Source organism: Vulpes vulpes, chromosome 4, assembly GCF_048418805.1.
Source record: "Vulpes vulpes isolate BD-2025 chromosome 4, VulVul3, whole genome shotgun sequence".
In the NCBI taxonomy this organism is placed as follows: domain Eukaryota; kingdom Metazoa; phylum Chordata; class Mammalia; order Carnivora; family Canidae; genus Vulpes; species Vulpes vulpes.
The window spans coordinates 94,392,130-94,415,020 of NC_132783.1; the positions used below are offsets into that span (position 1 = coordinate 94,392,130).

A 22,891-nucleotide genomic window follows, 5' to 3' on the forward strand; every position below is an offset into this window, starting at 1 on the left:
ACCCCCACCACCCCAGCTCCATCTTCCACCCTTCTCTGCTCCTTTCACCCACAATCTCCAGTCAATCCTGTCACTCTTGTACCCAGCAATTCTTCATCTCCCTCTAGGCCCAGTCTCTCTGCAAGCATGGGTTACTGAGACAACACCTGGAGTCTTCTGCCTCCCAGCCACATCACATCTCCCTGTCCGATAATCCTACACAAAGACGTTCAGGAGTCATCTTCCACAAAGCCCCATTTTTTAGCCCCACTCCCCTGCTAAAGCTCCGCAGTGGGTTCTCCTGAAGTGACCAATGGGTGCTGGTATCAAGTACAGTTCCTCGGGAGCCTGGCTGAACACCAGCTTTCCCGCTCCATATGGAGTCCCATCTAGTCACGCCTGCCCCCTCAGCTCTACCTGAGTCTCTCTCAGCCTCACTCTCACAGCATCAGTACCCCCAAAAATCCCCCTTTCCTGCTGACTGGAGGTCCTGTAGGATGTACCACCTTCATCAGTTTCCCTTGACCATTCCAGACCATGATGTCTCTTTCCCTCAACACCTAGCATTAATCTCTAAGACTCACTTGATAACTGACCCAACAGAAGAACAGGGACTTGTGTTCTATCTCCCAGTGAGGGTCAAAAGGCAGCTCAGGCAGTTAGCATTGCATCTCCTGTGTCCTCCTTCCACCCAGCAGCCCAAAAATGGAATACTGTTACATACGGTGTCCCTACATTTATCAGCCATTAAAGTATACCGCGCACTCCTAGAAATAGTTACCCATTTGCTGTCTAATAGAACACTCCAGAAACCGTTGGCAACAGAAAAACTTCTTAGTTGGGGAAGTAGATGTTTTTTAAAAAAAATCATCATTCATCTTTGGTTATCTGGGAACTAGTTTTAACCAGCTTCTAGGGTGGTTCCCAGCACTGGGCTTGAGGGGAGAGAAACCATCAGCTAAGCCACACCAGCTCGGAGAAACTAAGGATTTTACCCACTAGCATCCTGACTGGTTAGGAGAGAACACAACGACAGGAATATTAACACCAACTGGTATTATCTCCAAAGGTCAGACTCGCTTCTCAAAGGGATGCAGGGAAGAAGCAATAGGAACCAAGGGGACAAAAGAAAAATGGCAGCAAAAATTACAACAGGGTAGGTAGCAGTGGAAAGATCAAGGTGGCCCAAGGGCGGCGGAGGTTTGACAAAGAAGCCAGGGATGAAGAAACAAGTCAGACCAGTCAGGCATAATAATTCTGGCCTTACAAAACCCCAGGAAACACCAGCAGGCAAGTTCTTCTCCTGGTGTCAGAGTCAGAGCCGTAAAATCTCTCTCCAGGTGGAGATGGGGCTCCTTGACTCAGACAGGCTCTACCTCAGGGAACCAGAGGCCAGCGCACTCCTCACCATCAGCCTTTTCGAATAAGGCCCACACAATAAGGGATGCTTAGGTGGTTAAACTGGAACTGAACTACTGTAATGGATAATGCATCCAAAAGCCTTTCCTTCACCTTTTTCGGATGCTGTTTTGTTACGTTGACACTGACACAAATTATTAAGTTGTATTCCCTTTCTAAATCTGATTTATGTTATACAGAGACTCCCACAAACTGTTTGTCATTTATTACACTTGCTAATTAGGAGCCATAAGGTCTTTATCTTGCCCAACCTAGAGTCACATGCCCAGAATGGAGCTCTGCTAAAAGCAGGACTCCTGGCTAATACTGTTAATGAGTTTAGCAATGCCAAAATGTCAATGGTTTTTTATTCGGTCAGAAAGGGCCTAATTTATCTAGTTCAGCTGCCCTTGGTAATTTGCATGGAAATGTCAGAGCAGCAATCAGGAGAAACGTATGGCAATAAAGATGATTACTAGCAGGGTAGCAAGAGTACCCCCACTGACAGACTGCTTGTGTTTCTCTTTCGCAGTGGCAAGATTGAGTTCAGAGATAAGGCCATGAAGTACAAAGAGCTCAGCACCAAAGCCTAACTACATATTTTGTCTAAAGTACAATTACATTTTTGAAATTTTTAAGCACACAGGGTATGCGAAACTTATCTACAGAGGAAAGAGAGCATAAGAAGGTGTTTCGGAGGGATCCCTGGGTGGCGCAGCGGTTTAGCGCCTGCCTTTGGCCCAGGGCGCGATCCTGGAGACCCGGGATCTAGTCCCACATCAGGCTCCCGGTGCATGGAGCCTGCTTCTCCCTCTGCCTCTCTCTCTCTCTCTCTGTGACTATCATAAATAAATAAAAATTTAAAAAAAAAAAAAAAAGGTGTTTCAGAGGAAGAGAGATGGGAAGAGCAGGGCAGTTTAACAAAATTTGCTTCTACCTACCACAAAGTTTAGGATGCTAAATAGGAAAAGGCACCTAAAGGAGCTAGATCTACATTGCTTTAATCACTTCTGGAAAGAAAAAGAAAAATCTGCTTATGACTTAATGTCCTAAGACATAATAAAAATAGATTCCTTCTTCAGCCATTTCAGTGTATCCCTTCCTAAATACGGGAAGTGGTAACAAAGGTAATCACTTAAGAGTCAGTAATGGATAATACAGCTATTCACCTTTAGGTCATGGGTGTCTGGATATCCAAGCCCCAGAGGCATTCACTTCAGCTAAGTGCAACAGAATGAGGGAGCAGGGGAAGCCCGTGCATGTGTGTTGATTTGAGAGGCTGGACTTAGCCTTTTTCACTGATAGAATTCCAAAATTTACTAGGGAGACACATCAAATTCATTTCTAGTGTCATGAAAAAGAACTATACAAACAAAAGATAAAGAAAATAAAGCACTCAGTCTAGTCCCCGTGGGCTGCGCTGACCTCTTACAGAATGAAAATTCCAGGCTCCTAGACTCCCAAAATGTCCGTGTCATCCTTATCCCCGCAGTGCTCCCCCCCATCTCTCCCTGACTCACTTTACCCCACTTATTGTGATATAAAAACACAGGCCTATTTTCTGACACAGGCCTATTTTAACTCTTCAGCTTACTAGACGAAACAGAGAAAATGGTAACAAGGTCTCTGCTCCCAAAGCAGAGAAAGGGAAACCCCAACATGGAATCCCAGGTGACCTGCGCTCCCCACTAACTCCCATGCAGGTGGTCTTCCAAATAGCCTGGGAGGTCTTTGCTCTTTCAATTAAAGGGCCTAGAGGCACCTGAGTGGCTTAGTAGTTGAGCATCTGCCTTTTGGCTCAGGTCATGATCCGAGGGTCCTAGGATCAAGTCCCACATCAGGCCCTCCACAGGAAGCCTGCTTCTCCCTCTGCCTATGTCTGTGACTCTCTGTCTCTCATGAATAAATTTAAAAAATCTTTTAAAAAAATAAATAAATAAAGGGCCCAAATGCTACCAACATAGGTGTTAAGAAAAGCCTTGGACACAGAGACAACTATTTCACTTTACCTCTTTAAATTTTTCTGCAAAAACTAAGGAAATCCACAAGTAAAATGCTGGCATGTATGGGCTTAAAATTTAATCCCTCCTTGAAGAAAATTAAGTTTGCTGAAATACAAAAATATATTTGCTTCATTAAATTTTCGATCAGCTAATCTAGCTTAACTAAGCAATTTAAGTCAGTGATTGCAGCAGTACTATTTGGCATCGGACCCTTAAATGATCAAGCAAGTTTACTTTAACAGAAGGAAATATTTTTATCTAAGAGGTCCTTGTTTACATTCCCAAGCACAGACTCATAGGATATAATGCTACTGACTTGACTGCTGTGGATTCCTATGGCAAGAAATATTTTTGCTTTTCCTTGACTCAGTTTCCCCATCACTTAACAATGGCAGAGTCATTATCTCTTCCACCAACCACCCAGAATGCTGGATTCACAAATTAGGCAAGTGCTAAGCATTGTGTACAGTGATGCCTCCAGGGTTGAATCTTAAACAGAAGACAGATATAACCCACAGGTACAAGACCAAGCTTAAAAAGAAAAAACAAAAAGAAAAAAAAGGTTCTTTTTTTTTTTTTTTTGAAAAAAAGGTTCTTAATGACACAGTTGGTTACCTTAACAGAAATTCAAGTGAATAAGAATATTTGGATAATCAAAGATGACTGATTAATTGAATATACTCACTTTAACTCAGTTTTTTTGCATTGAAATTTGGAGCTTGACTAGCTTTAGCTTGTGTGTATTTTTTTTTTTTTTTTTTTTTAATTTTTAACCATTAACCTTGTGTGTATTTTTATCCTTTTCTTGATTTCTTTCAGTTTCACCTAAGGGAACTAAATATGGCTTTAGTTATCTGGGGCCCGCCACTTACTCTGTGACCTTAGGCAAGTTATTTCACCTTGGTCTCAAGTTCCTTACCCTCCCAGGCACATAGTAAACACTCAAATGTGAGTCAGCATTATCACCTCTAACACTGGAAGCCTAGTGGTATAGCCATCTTTGTTCTGCTGGTAACTTTTTGAGATCTTCCATCATCCATATAAATACTATGGATTTTTTTCTTAAGTCTCAGAAGAATCTACAAGTATGATCAAGTTAATATGCCCTCACTTAATTCCTCCTCTGACAGAGCTACATAAAGAATGAAGATGCAGTTTTATTTCCTTCTTCAATTTAAAATCAGGTTCTACCATGCTGATCTCATTATAACCACGTGTTAGAAAACTCTTCCAATGACAAAATATCATTATTTCTCTCAGTAACTTTTAATTACCAAATACATTTGTACACTTTAGGATACGTTCCCTTCTCTAACAGCTAAACTAGAAATAGGAATAAGCTTATTAGAATTCTAGCAACACCAGTAACAAAATATAATTAGTTTCTTAGAATTTATGAGCCCATTCTTTCAACAAAACACAGTAATTATTCTTTAAAAATGAATACGAGGGATCCCTGGGTGGCGCAGCAGTTTGGCGCCTGCCTTTGGCCCAGGGTGCGATCCTGGAGATCCAGGATCGAATCCCACATCGGGCTCCCGGTGCATGGAGCCTGCTTCTCCCTCTGCCTGTGTCTCTGCCTCTCTCTATCTCTCTGTGACTATCATAAATAAATAAAAATTAAAAAAAATTAAAAAATAAAAAAATAAAAAAATAAAAAAAAAAAATAAAAATGAATACGATAATGCACGGAGTGCAAGGAAACACTTCAGTGAGTGAATTAAGGGACATTATTCTCCTATCATAGACTATGTCTCTTTTACTGTGTTGTCCTTTATTCATTTGAATTTTCCATCAAGCTAAAAAAAACCCACTATCATGTGGGTAGGCAGCACAGCATCACAAAAAACGTACTAATGTTGACAAGATGGCGTGGATTCCTGCCAGCAAGAGTAACGACAGAAACAGGGCAAGCAATAAAGTTAGTACTACCATTTCATCAATCTGAAAACGTTAATGAACTGAGAAGAGAGAACCATTAGTTCCGTGATAATAGAAAGAAAAGAATCTATTGTATTTGTATTTATCAGAACAATTCCTGGAAGGCTAAAAGTGACATTGGACAAACTTTTGGAGTTTAAAAAAAAAGCAGAATTTCCTCCAAAGCAGAAAAGTGATTCATTACCAATGACTGAACCAATGTATAGTCTCTAGCAAACAGGAGGAATGCCATGACTGTGTGTCCTTTACCTTTTCTGGCAAAGTTCCATTACCAGCTCCAGGATACTCTACAAGGGGAGCAGAGGCTTCCCAATTGCTCAAGAATTTCCAAAAGCACCTACAGGGAAATCCCTGTGGATGAGCAATGAGGTCGTGGGGAATTCACAGAAAGCTGAGTCAGGGATTCTGTCCACTATTCAGAGTCATGCCTTCAACATATAGTCTTTCAAAAGAGTCTTCTTTGATCTTCTCATATTGTGTTAGGCATTCCAGCAGAACACATAAAATACCAGACATTCCAAGCCGCTGAAGGTGCTTCCACACTTGTAGGGCACGAAAAACTTCAGCATGAGATGTTAGGATGAGGCCACACACTTTAAACCACTTAACATGTGCATGTAGAGATTAAAATGAAATAGAATTTTTAGAAAAGGGGTGAGAGTAGGCATGTAGTGGTGCCAAGCTGAGTCAGCTGGACCAAATGAGGGCATTTTCATGATTAATTCAGATTAAGAAATGCAAATAACACTGTGCAAATGGACAAGGTAATAAATATCAGGAAACTCCTCCATAGTAAACAGGGTGATGAAAGAAACACAGTGATAGCAAAAGAATAGATAGGTTAATAAAATCTTCCGCCCCAAAATATGCTGTTCCCAATTTCTTTCTTCATCCTCCCAATTCTGCCTATTTTGTTGTGCCCCTAAATTCCACTAATTATGGACTGCTCTCAGGTTTATCTGTACCACTGACACACAGAGGAAAGCAGAGTTTTAGCTCTCTATAGAGAAATACAGTTTCTCCAACACACACAAGTTTCTGAACATTGTACACCCACCAGCCATATGAAGCAGGGTGGGGGACTTCCAGGAAGTCACTGATTAGTGCCACACAGGGACTTACTTCAGCCACACTATCAGACAACACCTACTTCCTCTGATGGCCTGGATGCTTGTTCTAATGTGTAGTAGCAATTAGAGCCGAGCATAAAGCAGATTCTAGGATTAGAAACTAATCAGTTCCTTCCTCTGCCTTGCTAGGAATGGTAATTCTTAACAAACCAGCTTCCTCCCAGGAAAGAGGGAAACCATTAGAGAAGGATCTGTAGTAAGCTGGGATCACTTCACTTTGACTAAGGATACTTTGAGAGCTAATGAAATGGAAGCCAGACTAGCACTCCGAAAACATTTCCAATCATTCCATCAAGTTTCTACTACAATCCTTTGATGGACCTAATCCTGGGCTATTGGAATCACCAAGTATGAAGGCTTTCACCATCCAAATTCCCACAACCAACTCTTTCTATTTTCAGGCTTACTCCTGAATGAATGAATGCTCTAGCTTATGCTTGAGAAAATACGTTTGTATTCAATGACATTTCTCGGCAGGAAACCAGGCTCTGACACTTCCTTGTACCCTATGTTCCCAGGTTAGCTTTCAACATGTCAGAGAAGGGAGGGATTGGGGTTCAGAGGAAAGCAAAGCCAATTTTTTCAGCTTTCGGCCTTCCCCTTACTTCCTGAAAGCAGCAAAGACCTGAGACCATCCTAGCAACCACAGCCTCCAGACAGGTCATCCAGGGTAGGGCCACAGGGTTAAAGAACTCCTTAAATGGGCAGCTCGGGTGGCTCAGCGGTTTAGCGCCGCCTTCAGCCCACAGCTTGATCCTGGAGACTGGGAGTCCCACATCGGGTTCCCTGCATGGAGCCTGCTTCTCCCACTGCCTGTGTCTCTGCACCTACCTCTCTCTCTCTCTGTCTCTCTCTTTCTCTCATGAATAAATAAAATCTTAAAAAAAAAAAAAACTCCTTAAATGAAAAACAATGACCATAAACTCCCAAAAAACAAAATCTGAAGCTACAAAGCAGGCCCTCTTCCCTTCAAAAACAGAAATAGTTACTCTGAAAAAAGAAATAGCTACGCTGATTCCAAGAGCTAAATTGATTACCTGGCATAGTTTGTAAACCAGGAGGTTGTTCTAGATTAGCATTTTGGCCATGTCAGACCCTGGAAATTTAACAAAATCCCCTACCCCTGGACAAGCAGAGCAGGACTGACTCTATTTTGGGCTGTACCCGCCTTGTGCTGACCTGCTTATTACTTAGGGCACTGCCCCGCCCTAGTCAAAGACCAGGACACACCCTAACCGGAACTCCGGCTCAGGGGACCAGCATGACTGCAACTTTCTGCGTATCCCATTGGCCACTGGCCCCTATAAAGTTCCTAAGCCTCTTAGTCTCGGGGTCCAAGTCCCTGCTCCGCTGCATCCAGTATACTTGGACCCAGGCTCGAGCTTGTAAATAAACCCTCGTGTGTTTGCATCAGTGTCGGCTCCTTGGCGGTTTCTCAGATTCGCTATCTTGGGCACAACAGGCCATACCCACTTTAAACAAAAATTAAATAAAGCCTTTAACTGTAGGTTTTCAAGTAATAATTTTGTTGTTATTTATAGAAAGTTAGCATTAAAACTGAGAAATACTAGTTAGCAATTCATAATGTAACACTCTTTGGCCAAAAAATAAATTTCAGTAGCCCCTATAATTAAAAAGGACTGGGCAGGGGGAATCCATGGGTGGCTCAGCGGTTTGGCTCCTGCCTTTGGCCCAGGGCACGATTCTGGAGTCCCGGGATCGAGTCCCACGTCAGGCTCCCAGCATGGAGCCTGCTTCTCCCTCTGCCTGTGTCTCTGCCTCTCTCGCTCTCTGTCTACCATAAATAAATAAATAAAATCTTTAAAAAAAAAAAAAAAAAAAAAAAGGACTGGGCAGCCCCGGCGGCTTGGTGGTTTGGCACTGCCTTTGGCCCAGGGCATGATCCTGGAGACCCGGGATCGAGTCCCACATTGGGCTCCCTGCATGGAGCCTGCCTGTGTGTGTGTGTGTGTGTGTGTCTAATAAATAAAATCTTTAAAAAAAAAAAGAGGGACTCCATGGGACCCCAGGAATTAAGCTTCCTACAAATAGATGGGTTCACAGAAAACTCTGCAACAATAGGTTAGTAGCAGACTGTGCAGAAACAGGTTAATACCAACACACGTAAGAAGGAAGCAATACATTCTTAGATGTGCACATGAAATATTCTCTTTAAAAACAGCATTCTGGGATCCCTGGGTGGCGCAGCGGTTTAGCGCCTGCCTTTGGCCCAGGGCGTGATCCTGGAGAACCGGGATCGAATCCCACGTTGGGCTCCCGGTGCATGGAGCCTGCTTCTCCCTCTGCTTGTGTCTCTGCCTCTCTCTCTCTCCCTATGTGACTATCATAAATAAATAAAATTTTTTAAAAAATTAAAAAAAAAAAAACAGCATTCTAAAATTGGCTTCACACATGGTGGTTTAAAAAAAAAAAAAAGTGAGTTCACTCCCTAACCCCCCTTCCCCCATAATCCCCATCCTACAGCCCCACGGATCAGAAGGTCAAGGCCACAGTGGCCACAGTTAGGTTGCTCCCAAAAGTTAATAAGGAACTGTGAAGCAACCCAGGCTGGCTGCAGATCTGCTGCCCAGCCTTGCTGGCCTTGCTGCACTTTATCCCTGGTGCCATCTGACACCCAGCACTCTGCCACCATTTGAAAGGCATTCTGAAATAAGGAACGGGCAGAAAACTAAGCAAGCAGGCCTAGGTAGAACCTAACAGATGGTCCCAATTTATTACAGACCGTGTGTGTGTGTGTGTGTGTGTGTGTGTGTGTGTGTGTGTGTGTGTGTTTACACTGATGTTCTTAGTCTTTGGATTACTTTACAAAGACCATCCCAGGACCCCAAGGCACCTTTGTTTTTTTCTTCTTTAACATCAGACAGCAACACTGCACAATATACAGCTCAGTTTCTTCATTTACACACATTTTCTCCCTCTCAATCTTGCTCCTCCCTCCATCTGCTCTAAAGATATAAGAAAACAAAATTGTGTTGATACATTACCTATATGAACAATGAAAACTTATTTATTCAATAATAGTCCGTGTTACATTCCATAAAAAACTTTAGAGTTATTAAAATGTGTTTTTAAAGAAAATATAAAGAACTTAAATTTTTTTAATTTAAAGAAATTTTACTAAAAGAACATACCAAAATGTTACCTGATAGTATAAGACTTTTTTGTTTATTCCTTTATTTTCCAAATTTGGTATATACATGCATTACTTTTACGATTATAACCACATGCCCCTTACTCCTTACCCTGCTCTTTAAGAAACAATCAAAGGCAGAAATGCTCATGTGTAATGAGCTAATCAAATTTTTCTTTAAAAAAAATTAAAGAACCATGGGGATCCCTGGGTGGCTCAGCAGTTTGGCGCCTGACTTCAACCCAGGGCGTGATCCTGGAGTCCCAGGATCAAGTCCCATGTTGGGCTCCCTGCAGGGAGCCTGCTTCTCCCTCTGCCTGTGTCTCTGCCTCTCTCTGTGTCTCTCGTGAATAAATAAATAAAATCTTAAAAAATTAAAGAACCAAAACTTAAAAAACATAACTTATTTCAATTATAATGCGGATTCTGAACCAACGGCATCAATGTGTATATTACATATACATCCAATGCTAGAAGGCAGAGACTACAGTTCTCTGAGCTGCATTTGAATACACACATTATCTGGTTGCTTCATTCTACTCCTTATTTATGTGTTCTGTGAGGTACAGGCATCTACTGGGAGTGGCTGGAACAGAGCTCATCAGCTCCTCTGCACTGGGAGCAAACAGCCATGAAGGCCAAATATTCCCAAATTCTGACCAATTTTTGAGCCCTATTATCACATAGCCTACTGCACATTTCCCCTTTGAAGACCAACAGCCATCTCGAATTCAGCATGCTCAAATCTAGACTCATCATTCCCTACAAATTAAGATTTTCCACAAAACCCCAACCTCACTTATCAGCATAATCCTCTCAGAAACCTGGATATCATCCTCAATCCCCCTCCTTCCCTACAACCTATCAACCCCCACCAATCCGAGTTCCTACAAAGATGCCCATTCTTAAGGCCATGACCACATGGTCTGAGAAGGCTGTAAGCACTGTGCACACACAGCAGGGAATTCTGGAATCAGACTCCAGTTTAAACTTAGCCCAGCCACCTATTGGATGTAGGGTCTTGGGCAAGACCCTTAATCTGTCTGAGCTTCTAACAGCTCACTACCAAACAAACGCCCCTAAAGATAGGGCCCTTATCCTATCATGGAGCTGTTGCAAAGTTTAAATTAAGGTCATTCACTCTAAAGGGAATGCAGAGAGCTAGGTTCTATGCAGGTGCTAGTTATCAGTGGTGAATAGCAGCCACTTTGGTAGGAAATACCAAGTCCACAGGCCTGTGCAGTATATGAAGGGCTAGAACACAGAAATAGCTAATGCCATCAGAGCAGAGGAGACAGCACAGCATCTGGACCAGAGTAGGAATATCGGGAAAGACTTTGGAAAGGACACACACTTAAATCCTAGGAGAGAAACAAACATAAGGTAGATACACAACAGTTGAAGATATGGGTAGTGTAGGAAGAGCAGATGTGAAGTTCTGAGACCAAGGGATAGTCAGGCACCTCCAAGTTACTAAAAGTAATTGAGTTGGAAACTAGAACATAAGGGTGAGAGGCAGCCAGAGATTGAGCTACAGGGGTCACCAGGGGCTAAGGGATTGGGTACCCTGAAATGAAGAGTTTTAAGCTGGGAAAGGACATAAAAAAATGCATGCAAAGTGCTTCACACTTTTGATCGCTACTCCTTAATACTGTATGTAACTGCCTTCCTTTTTTACCACTATATAGTCTGGTTTATGTTATCCACAAGTTTACAAACTAATGTCTTTTTTTCTTAAGCTGGCCTCTTCCTATTAATAATTAATGTTAGAGTTTTTTTTTTTTCAGTGCATAAAAGGTAATAAAGCACAGAGACAGGACCCCATGGGCAGAAAGAGCTGCTGTTAGAGTATTTTTAAAACACAATTTACGGGTGCCTGGCTGGCTCAATCAGCAGAGCATGCAACTCTTGGTCTTGGGGTCATGGGTTTGAGCTCCATGCTGGGCATAGAGATTACTAGGGGGAAAAAAGGCAACTTAAATTCTTTCCTCCATTTACTTGGTGAATTAAAGGTGGGAAAAGACCATCAGTCTTTACCTGGGCTCTTTGACAGAAGAACAATGAAAAGATAAATTTTTTATCATAAACCTCAGAACTCTATGTAACTGATCATACTAACTTTCCAATTCCAACTGCTGTGCTAAGAAGTGTTTCTAAGATATTGCATCAGCCTCATCATTTCAAGGCATAATACATGCCCATCTTCCCATCCAACCCACATCAGCACCAGCAACTCAGGGCACTCAGAGTCACCCAGAGCATCGTCTGCTGACTGCTGTGATGAAGACTTCATTCTACCACTGAGGAATGCCACATTTTCAAGGAAATCCACCCAATAACCCAGACCTCACTGGAATGATTTATAAGCTCCATATAGTAACCTATGACTACTGGAATTTTTAAAATTAGTGAAATGAATTGAAATCTTTATCCTTCCCACCAGATTAAGAATCATTCACCCCAGAAAAGCAATTAACATATATCTGCCACTTGCAAATGAATACTGACACTTAAATGCAGGGATTTCCCTACCTCTGTAGAAAAGGATGTCATTTTGCATGTGGTGCAAAATTATATATAGAATTATCCTCCACATCTTCATCCTTAAATACCACACACTCATTTCTAATTTGGAAAAAAAAATCTTGGTAAGGTTAGAGACATTAGGTTAACCATTCTTGCAAGTTCTACGATTTTACTTTAGGTTACAGTATGAATGGACAACAGTAATTTCTAATGGGATGCGTTTGAACATGACTTTTCTGGTATGAAAGTGACATGTGTTAGAAAGTATAGATTTAGACTTTGAAATGCATAAAGGAAAAAATACTTGCAAGATGAAACAGAAGTAATTGCTTCACTTGAAATATTTCAACGAAATCTTAGTATTGTTGTCGTCCACATTTATCATTTCTAATATAATAACATCATCTAATTACAGCTCCTGGAGCTACTCCTACCATCCCAGGCCTGGAACCTACTTCCAATCAGCTTCCACTCTGCTCTCTCTTCTTAAGAGAGATCACCAGCCAGCCTCAGATACTCCCATGACACAGATGAAAACATCTCTCTCCAACCCCAGTCATACTGGGTTAAGCTTACTGAGGTAAGCTCAGTGTTTGCCTTCAGGACAAGATGGAAGGGAGGTATAGCCAGGATCTATCTGCAGGGACAGGGAACCCGAGCGTGGATAGCAGGGCTTACACACTAGGTCATAAATAAGTAGTTGCCCTTTGTGTATTTTTTCTACCTCTTAGTTTTTGGGTATATTTTTTTTAACTGCTTTTCTTGATTATTAACTGTCATGTATCTTGTCAGCCACCCTAGAAGTATGCTGAGAAAAAAAAAATTTCTGGCCATGGGCCACCCCCCACCAGGTAAGCTTCTAAGACAGAGAAATACATAAATACGTCATATGATAGAGTGCTGGGGGAAAGTCAGTAAAATGAGTCATGCTGCCAGCCTGCATGGGGTACTTGGCAAGCACTGACTGGAAGCTGAGACAGGCCTCCTGAAGGAGGTGTCATGTTGTAGGGTCTAAGATGAGCCGCTGTCCCCATGGAAGGAAAAGCAGGAAGAGAGAATAGTGTGCAATTCTGTTTGCAAGGGCAGAAGGGGGGAGCAAGATGTTTGGTTTTACCTAAGACCTGTGCTCCAGCTTTCCACGTTGGATATTCACATCATCAGACACATACGTGGGAGGCCACAGCTTAGCTGATGAGAGACTTTTTTTTCTTTTTTAGAAGATTTTATTTATCCATTCATGAGAGACAGAGAGAGAGAGGCAGAGACACAGACAGAGGGAGAAGCAGGCTCCATGCAGAGCCCTATGCGGGCCAAAGGCAGACACTCAACCACTGAGCCACCCAGGTGTCCTGGGACTAGTTTCAGCCATGGGACTGGGCAACATCACTGCAGGTGTCTACCGAGGTGGAAGCTCAGGCGTCCAAAACTTCACTTTACGACCAGAAAAGTGAAACTTAGAGCCTGAGGCTCATTTAGGCCTCCAACCCTGGCCATCTCCTTCCTGTGGCCCTCAGGCACATACTCTTCAGCAAAGGACCAAACCTAACAACTTCCAAGCAGGAGAGATTCCTGCTTCATTCCACCACTTCCTCCTGTCTGATGATTAGATAAAACCTCAATCAACACACTTAAGAAAAAACAAAAACAAAAACAAAAACCTTCTTTCAAATGAAAATGTCAGCCACAAGCAGCACCAGCAACGCCTTCAGGGCTGTGGGGCACACTCCAGCTCTCTCAGACCCATTTACCCAGGCCTACGTCTCCCCTCCAGCAGATGGGGCTCCTCCAGCACTCTTGCCGGCTCAGGCAAAGCTCCCATGGCACCGCTATCTCCCCACAGTTACCAGATCAAAACTTGTAAGGGAATCCACAAGTATGCATCCCTGATAAAGTCTCATCTTCGTGAAATAAGGAGTCACACAATACATGGACACCATCTGTTTCTTGGCAGTGCATCCTCCTCCTGGGCCGGGGTGGGGGGTGGGGGTGCTGATCCCCTTCTCTCTCCCACTTTCCATCAGCAAATAGGTGTGGTTCTACTGGGCACAACAGGGACTGAAGACGCTACAGCCCAGACAAAAATAAAAACAATTAGTATACCAAAAGAGTAACAGAAAGCAATTAGTGTTGCGTGCCATTTGTTAGCTCATTAACATTCTGCTCCAAGAATCACCCCCCCCCCCAAAAAAAGAAAAGAACCACCTTTCTTTTCGAAGGCTTGCCAATATTTAGAAAAAACAGTTTCCATTATACAGTCTCATTCATTTCGGGAATATAAATAATAGTGAAAGGGAATAGAAGGGAAGGGAGAAGAAATGGGTAGGAAATATCAGAAAGGGAGACAGAACATGAAAACTCCTAACTCTGGGAAGGGAAAGGAACTAGGGGTGGTGGAAGGGGAGGTGGGCGAGGGGTAGGGGTGACTGGGTGATGGGCACTGAGGTGGGCACTTGACGGGATGAGCACTGGGTGTTATTTTCTGTATGTTGGCAAATTGAATACCAATAAAAAATAAATTTATTATTTAAAAAAGAAACAACAACAACAGTTTCCCTCCTAGTGAGTTTTTGGCATTCAGATCCAGAGAACAAAATCATCAGGGGGCTGTAAGACGCGGGATCCCTAGATATTTTCTTCATGACTTATCTATCTACACTTAAGAACTTCTTTTACATTATTCCAGTGCTTCCAACCACAGCTCCTAATGTTCTGTTTATAAAGTGCTTCTGTTCTCCCTGGCACCATCACTGTAGCAAGTAAGCACCATCGGAGCAAAACAATGACAAGTTAGTTGGGTTATCACTGCAGCAGCACAAGATAACGAATAGTATTTACCAGACACTTTGATAAGCACTCCAAGGCTTATCTCCTGGCCTTCACAACATTTGTCTAAGGTGGGTGATACTATTCTAACACCACCATTTTATAATAGGGAACACATAGCCCAGAAAAGCAATTATCAGACTACCCAGCTAAGAAGAGGCAGAGCTAGGATTTCAGAGTGAACAGCTTCACCACAGCATAGTTTCACACACAGACAACGGAGGTAACCTGACTCAGTAGAGTAGTACAGAAGGTGCCAAAACACCAGAGCCTTTCCTCATCATTCGACATATTCCCCAACCCCCATATGTCACCATCACTAGCTGGGGCCATTTTGAATGTAAGATGGTAAGATAGATGCTCTGTCTTTCACACTTTGAGAATTGAAGGGTCTGAAGGCAGCTTTCTCAGCATCAGACCCAACCTTTGCCAATAATCACACTTCTGTCCAGACAGCATTTTCATAAGCAACTCAGAAGCCCCAAGTGAAAACCCAGTCTTGGAAGGCCCTACTAGTCACAGCAGAAGGTGGACTACTTTCTCCCCACATGTACCAAGGTATCCTGAAAAGAGGATCCCACATTTGAGTTTAAATCTACCCCTTCTAAGCTACAAGTAAAAACTCCTCGTGTCTCGGGGTCCAGCTCACCTATTTTTGCCACTGCTCACTATTATTACTCTATTAATCATCAGTTGGGGCACCGCAGCCTCTGGACTAGCTCATTCCTCAACACTAGCCCTCTTATATGAGGGCTTACTGTCATCCAAACACTTAATCAAAAGTGCTCCCAATCAAGCATGAAAATAAATTAGATTTGGTTTAACCAGGATTAGATTCATAGCACCAAGAAATAAAGTAACAGTTATCTAATCTAACAGGCCAGCCTCAGACTTCTTGGCTACTCTCCACAGCCCTCCCCACCCCCTTGCTAAAACCCTCTCCTAAAACTCCTCTTTAAATACTGTGAAATCATGGGATGCCTGGGTGGCTCAGCGGTTGAGCATCTGCCTTTGGCTCAGGGCATGATCTCAGGTTCTGGGGATCAAGTCCCACATGAGGCTCCTTGCAGGGAGCCTGCTTCTCCCTCTGCCTAGGTCTCTGCCTCTCTCATGAATAAATAAATAAAATCTTAAAAAAAAAAAATACTGTGAAATCACAGCATGTGCAAAGTAACTCTTCAACTGCCGTGAATAGATAACTCTGGTGCATGCCCAATGTTGCTAGGGGGTGTCTAGCTCTAGCTCCATAGGAAAAGCTGCTGGTCATGTGCCTGTGAAGCACAAGCTGGCCCCACAATGCATTCGGAAACCACTTCTTCCTGGACACAGTGGAGGAAGGAGCCTCCTGGCTTGGGCGGAGTCTGTTTGTTTTCCGTGGGGAAGCGCTTTATTCTCCTGCCTCATTTTATGCTGTCGCTCCATCTGGAAATACCAAAAGTGCCTGCAAAGCCCCAACCATGAACATAACAAGAGACCAGCACAAAGGATAAAAGGGGTAGAGGATGGATACCCCAACTACAGGAAGAACTATGGTACAACAACAACAACAAAAGAAGAAACAGGCAAGGGCTCAAATAGGCATTTCTCCAAAGACCGCTATGGCTGATAAGCACAAGAGATGATCCTAAATATTTAGGAATCATTAGGAAAATGCAAATGGAACCCAGGATGAGCTACCACCTCACACCCATTAGGATGGCTATTGGGTCAAAAGCAAAGCAGCACCAAAAAGAACAAGTGTCGGCAAGGATGTGGAGAAACTGGAACCTTTGTGCACTGCTGGGGGGGATGATGTAAAGCACAGAGGCCACTATGGAAAATGTGAAGGCAATTCCTCAAAAATTTAAACACAGGATTACCTGATGGTCTAGCAATTCCACTTCTGGGTGTATACCTAAAAAACAGAAAAGCAGGGACTCAGGTAATTAATTGTACATCCATGTTCGTCGCAGCATTATTCACAACAGCCAAAAGGGAGAGGCAACCCAGGTGTCCACTGATGGATGATTGTAAAACAAAATAGGATGAAAAAAAAATAGGATGAATGTATAAACAAAATGGAAAAAAAAATCAGCTATACAAAGGAAGAAAATTCTGACACATGCTACAGTATTAATGATCGTTGAAGACATAGCTAGGAAGATAAACCAGTCACAAAAACACAAGTATGTCATGATTACACTTAGGTGAGGGATCTAGATTAGTCAGATTCATAGAGAGACAGAGTCAAAGAGTGGTTGCCAGGAAGGGGGCTGGGGTAGAAATGGGGAGTTAGTGTTTAATGGATACGGAATTTTAGTTGGGGCAGATGAGAAAGTGCTGGAGATGGAGAATGATAAGGGATGCACACAATGTGAATGTAGTAATGCCACAGCTCTGCATACTTAAAATTGGTTAAAATGGGAGATTATGTCTTCTGTATAGCTTACCGCAGTTTTTCAAAAAGGACAGTAGGGTTGACCAAGTCATGCAACCATCAACACAGAGCAGCTGGCAAACCATCTAAACAGTAAGCCCATCTCTCATTATTTCACCAAAAACAGAACACAACTGCTCCTTTGGATTTTTTTTTTAAGAATTTATTTATTCATGAGAGACAGAGAGGCAAAAACATAAGCAGACGGAGAAGCAGGCTCCCTGTGAGGACCCGATGTGGGACTCAATCCCAGGACCCCAAGACCATGCCCTGAGCCAAAGGCAGACACTCAACCACTCACTGAGCCACCCAGGCATCCCTGCTCCTTTGGATTTTTAAGATTTGTTAAGCCCCAACTATCTCAGCCAATAGGAACCCACCTAGAGCGGACTACTACAATATACCCAAAAGATCAGAACAAAAAATAAATCCTTCTAATTATTTTAATAGTGCAATTTAGTATTAATGTCATGTATAGACAAGTTTACTAAAGAATTAGGCTTCCTCTAAGAGAAGTACAGAATATTACAAGACACATACTTAAAAAAAAAACAAACTTTATTTTTAAAAAGAATACATGATCTGAGGGAGTTACGGAGTAGAGGCAGAGGGAGAGAGAGAGAATCTTAAGTAGGTTCCATCCTCAGCAAGGAGCCCGACTTGGGGCTCAAATCTCAGGACCCTGAGATCAAGACCTGAGCTGAAATCAAGAGTTGGACACTTAACATACTGAGCAACCCAGGTGCCCCAAGACGCAGACTTTATTTTTTTTTTTAAGATTTTATTTATTTATTCATAGAGACAGAGAGAGAGAGGCAGAGACACAGGGAGAGGGAGAAGCAGGCTCCATGCAGAGAGCCCGATGTGGGACTCGATCCTAGGTCTCCAGGATCACGCCCTGGGCTGCAGGTGGCGCTAAACCACTGCGCCACCGGGGCTGCCCAAGACGCAGACTTTAAAGCAAATCCTGTGATACAGAAATAGAAGAATGTGAGGAAGAGGAAAAATTATCCCTGGAGTTAAAGTTTTCAATTAAAAATAATAATAATAATAAATAAAAAATAAAAAAATAAAGTTTTCAATTAGCAATAATCGTGCCTCAGATAAACCTAATTGGCTACAATACTGCCACTGCGCAAAAGCTATCCCTGGAGTTAAAACAACAACAACAACTTTGTGTTCTACACTTCCCCCTCCACCCCTGGCCAGCCTTATTCAGACCTCAGTTTCCTCATCAGTCATACAAATAATTTGCAGAAGAGAAGCCTTACATCAAAGAATGGCTTAATGATACTACCTAATGGAAGCATCCCTTTGTCCAGTTCCAGGCTCACCAGACAACTTTCTGGTTATAATCTGACTGCCAGATAACTCAATAGGAAAACAAGTGTCAGCATTCCAAGCCCCTTAGAGCTATGTTTGCTACTAATCAATAAACTGATACTAAGTTTCATAGCAATAAGGTCAATGATTCTAAATAGTTGAAGGAGATTGGTCCAAGTGACAGTGGAAAGTAGAATCCAGTTTTCCTAATTCAGAACCCACCTGTATTCTATATATCAGCATCTGTCAACACTGAACCAACCATCCAGGGAGGGCAGTTTTCAGATCATTCATGGCCAATATCTGTGCCACTCAGTTCTTTAAACCATTCCTTCTTTTAAGATTTTATTTATTATCAGAGAAAGAAAGAGCACATGCATGAGTGGAAGAGGGAGAGAGAGAGTCTCAAGTGGGCTCTGTGCACACAGCACAGAGCCCAACTTAGGGAGGGCTTCATCTCACAACCCTGAAATCATGACCAGCGCTGAAATCAAGAGTCAAAGGCTTAACCTTAATTTTGTTCTTCCCTTGCGTGAAAAGATCATCTCCCATCTTTGCATGGCTCTATCCCTCATTTCATTCAGGGTCAATCCAAAGATTCCCATAGACAGGTCTTCCCTGATCACTCTAATAGCATCCTCCACTTTTACTCTCTGTATTTTCTCTTTTCAGCACACGTCACTACTGGACATACATCTGTCATGTGTCTAGTCTGCCTCCTTCTAGGATGTAGGATCCATTCAAACAAGGACCGTATCAGTTTTATTTCTATATCCCCATACCTAAGAACAGCACCTAGCACATGGAAGGCATACAGTATTTGTTGAATGAATAAACAAATGGGGAATAGAGAGGAGGTTATGGTAATATGACCAAACTAAATTCCCAAACGTGCCCTTCAACCAAACTAGAAGTGGTTAACCCAACACATTTGTTATGCTATAATGTCATGTGCAGTTTGGGCCAAGCAAGTAACTTCAAAGTTTACTAATGCCCTACCACGTCACATAGAGACCAGGGGCTGGCAATACTGATGGGTTTTCCTCTGTCCCTGCCTGCAAAGATCTGAGGGTCTCCCATGGAGACTATAGATAATTATAATAAGTGTTCTGAACACAGGTGAGGGAAGGAACCACCAATGTGGGAGGCCAGGAGGGGCCCTGACAAAGCAAGAAGTCATTGCTAGCGTGCCACATATTCTGTGGACAAGTCCACACAGCCCATAGGAAACAGGGACAAGCAATTACTCCCACTCTTATCATGCAACCAACCAGAGAACTCCACTGCTTTTCTAATTGCCAGGCAATCTCTTTCCATGTTGGCATTCTTCCCTTGACAACTGTTTCAATATTTTTTTTTACAAGTCCAGCTGGAATCATTAACTGACATGCATGCACACCCACTGAGGTTTTGTGAAACTTTCTGTTTTCAGGTAATCAAACACTATAGCCTTGGCTTAAAATGTATTTCCATCTCTGGCCCCATATGTCGCATCATGACAAGGGGATCTGCCTCAAAATATCCCACCCGCCAAAGCATCAAGTAGCTTTTAGCACACAATTTTTCCCAGCCCAACAGGTTTTTATTGCTTATTTACAAAGTTAACAAACCCTAACCTATAGCTTCTTATACAGCAAGTAGAATCAACAGCTGCTAATTCAGGATTTTTGTTTTTCCTAGACTTGATTTGGTTCAACTTCTTTGCTGATTTTTAAAACTATCTTGAAAGATTTGTATAGCTAAGGCACTTTACAACCTCAGTTACTCCTTATGGTAATTCAAACCTTTAAAAAGGGGTCCTTTTTCCCCCCAAGAACTAATTTTGGCTATTTCTGTTCAGCAAGGGGAAAAAGGGACACTTGCTAGAAATAGCTCTGTTGTCCTGTAAATATTTACTCTGTAATTTGAACTTCAGTTTATCTGTGCAATCCAGGTTATTCTCTCCTTGTTTCTCTCAAGAGTGAAAGATACCAATGTTAGGAATTTGGGTGCAGTAGGGGGTCAGGGGGTGAGAAAATTACTGGACATAATTCATCTCTACCCTGACATTCCCTGATGTAAAAATGCACATCCTAACTATTATCAGCTTTCAGAGTCTTTTTTTTTTTTTTTTTTTTTTTTGGCTTGTCTGATTCTGTGATCCTGCCAATACGAACCTCTTTCCCAGAATCGAGAGATTACATTTTAAATAATCTTGGTTTTCTGAAATTTGATTCCTTGGATCAAACCTAAATTTGAAGTCTTTGTTCATCAACGCCTTCTTAATTTTGCCACAAATGCAGCTTTTATCTTCCAGTTCCAGTCTCATTTTGGAGGAAGTGTTTCACGTGACTTGTGTTGGGCAAATTAGCTTCCACACGGGCCTGTGCCTACTTGTGGAAGCAGCACCCTTGAGTTCACTTCCTGAGTGCTGCCATCACATTTCCTATCCTAGATGGGTGCCTCCACTCACTCAAAGCTCTACCTCAAATCTGGTAGCCACATTCCTGTAAGTACTTCTTTAATATGAAGAGGTCTCAGAATTTATTTTACGACTTCTCAATTAGACAAAAGCCATCCCCAGAACCAAGGTTCTCTCCCAGCTTTCACATCTGTGGCCACCTCAGTCCCAAGCACCTGCCTGGTCTTTAATAACCTCTTCCTCTCATAATGTATTTCTCCTTTTTCTTGTTATTTTGACATTCACCTGGTCCCAGCCTCATTTGACCTACTTGCCCTGGCCAGCTGGGTCTGACTCATGGCCCCACAGTCACATTCAGGTTATGCTTCCTCAGCTGCCTTGCCACGCAGCCCTGGCCACCAACATCACTGGGTTCCTTGGCTTTCTTCACCAACCTTAGCCCCCTGCAGCCCCACAGTGATGTAGCCAGCTGTGGTAGGAGCCTAGCGCCCCACCTGCAGGGGTGGTAGAATGCAAATTCTTATGACAAAGGAAGCCTTAAGCTCATTCTGACACCTCACACCTAGTGGCGCTAACCCCTCAGATGCCCGAGTACACAGGCAGTGGGACAGAAGTCATGGTGCCCCTATCTCCCTAGCCATAAACAAGGGACAAGGACAGAAGGGAAGGCTCTCCCGGATGAAGGATCACCCTATGCCTTATTGACAGATGTGCTTTTAGAAAGAACGATGCCGAGAATTCCTCAGCCACTTTAAAGGGATATGGTCACTGCCATCACCTTCATATCAATTTCATTTTTTAAAAAGATTTTTATTTATTTATTCATGAGAGACACAGAGAGAGAGAGAGAGGCGCAGAGACACAGGCAGAGGGAGAAGCAGGCTCCACGCAGGGAGCCCGACGCGGAACTCGATCCCAGGTCTCCAGGATCACACCCCAGGCCGAAGGCAAGCTAAACCGCTGAGCCACCAGGGCTGCCCTCCATTTCATTTTTATCAATAACCTTTATCTGGGTATTGCATAGAGATAACAATACCAATCAAGTTAAACAGGCCTATTATACAGAATAGGCTCCTAGGAACATGCAATCAAAAGCTGAGAGAGTAAGAGAAACTGATGAAAGGAAGCCATGTACAAATGAAGGACCTGGGGGAAAGACCACATGGGTTCAGATCCTGATTCCACCACTAACAGTCTGGCAAACCTTGGTTAGTGTTTTCACCTCATTCTGCCTCAATCTCCACACCTATACTATGAGGGTAACAAAATGTCTCTATAGGGGTTTGGATAATGACACAAAATAACAAAATAGACACAAAATAACAAAAACTACTGCCAGGCACCAAGAATTAAGAGACCAGGGTTTTGTTTATTTTTAAGGATTTTTTTTTTTTATTTATGAGAGAGAGAGAGAATGAGCAGTGGGGAGGATCAGAGAAGAAAGAGAGAAGCAGACTCCCTGATGAACAGGGAGCCCAATGTGGGGCTCGATCCCAGGACCCAGAGATCATGACCCGAGCCAAAGGCAGACTGAGACACCCAGCCACCCTGAGACCAGGGTTTTAGACAAGGTTCTGTCATTTTATGGCCTCAGGAGTAGATTTAAAATGGTTGTAAATTCTTTGTTATATCCCCCCCACCTTCAAGCTGGGCTAAGCATATAAACTGTTTTTGACCAACAGACACATAAAAGTGACTCTGCCAGTTTCAATCTTACATTTTAAAAGAACTGCCAGCTTCTACTTCTCCCTTCTTGGAACCCAACTGCCATGTTGAGAGGAAACCCAAGCAGGCACAGGC

General features: G+C 42.7%; 1 protein-coding gene and 1 pseudogene across 11 annotated transcripts in view; both read right to left on the reverse strand.

Moving 5' to 3' along the window:
• MCC (MCC regulator of WNT signaling pathway) overlaps window positions 1-22,891 on the reverse strand; it is a 349,930-nt gene that overhangs the window by 274,507 nt on the left and 52,532 nt on the right. For 4 of the 11 annotated variants that reach the window (XR_012001147.1, XM_072756475.1, XM_072756474.1 and 1 more), the window contains one exon: window positions 16,811-16,845. The exons of the other annotated variants lie outside the window; for them this stretch is intronic. The gene's annotated coding sequence lies outside the window, so the exon portion shown is untranslated. The remainder of the gene's footprint in view (window positions 1-16,810; window positions 16,846-22,891) is intronic. 11 annotated transcript variants of the gene reach the window in all.
• LOC112928918 (U4 spliceosomal RNA) lies at window positions 18,429-18,510 on the reverse strand (annotated as a pseudogene).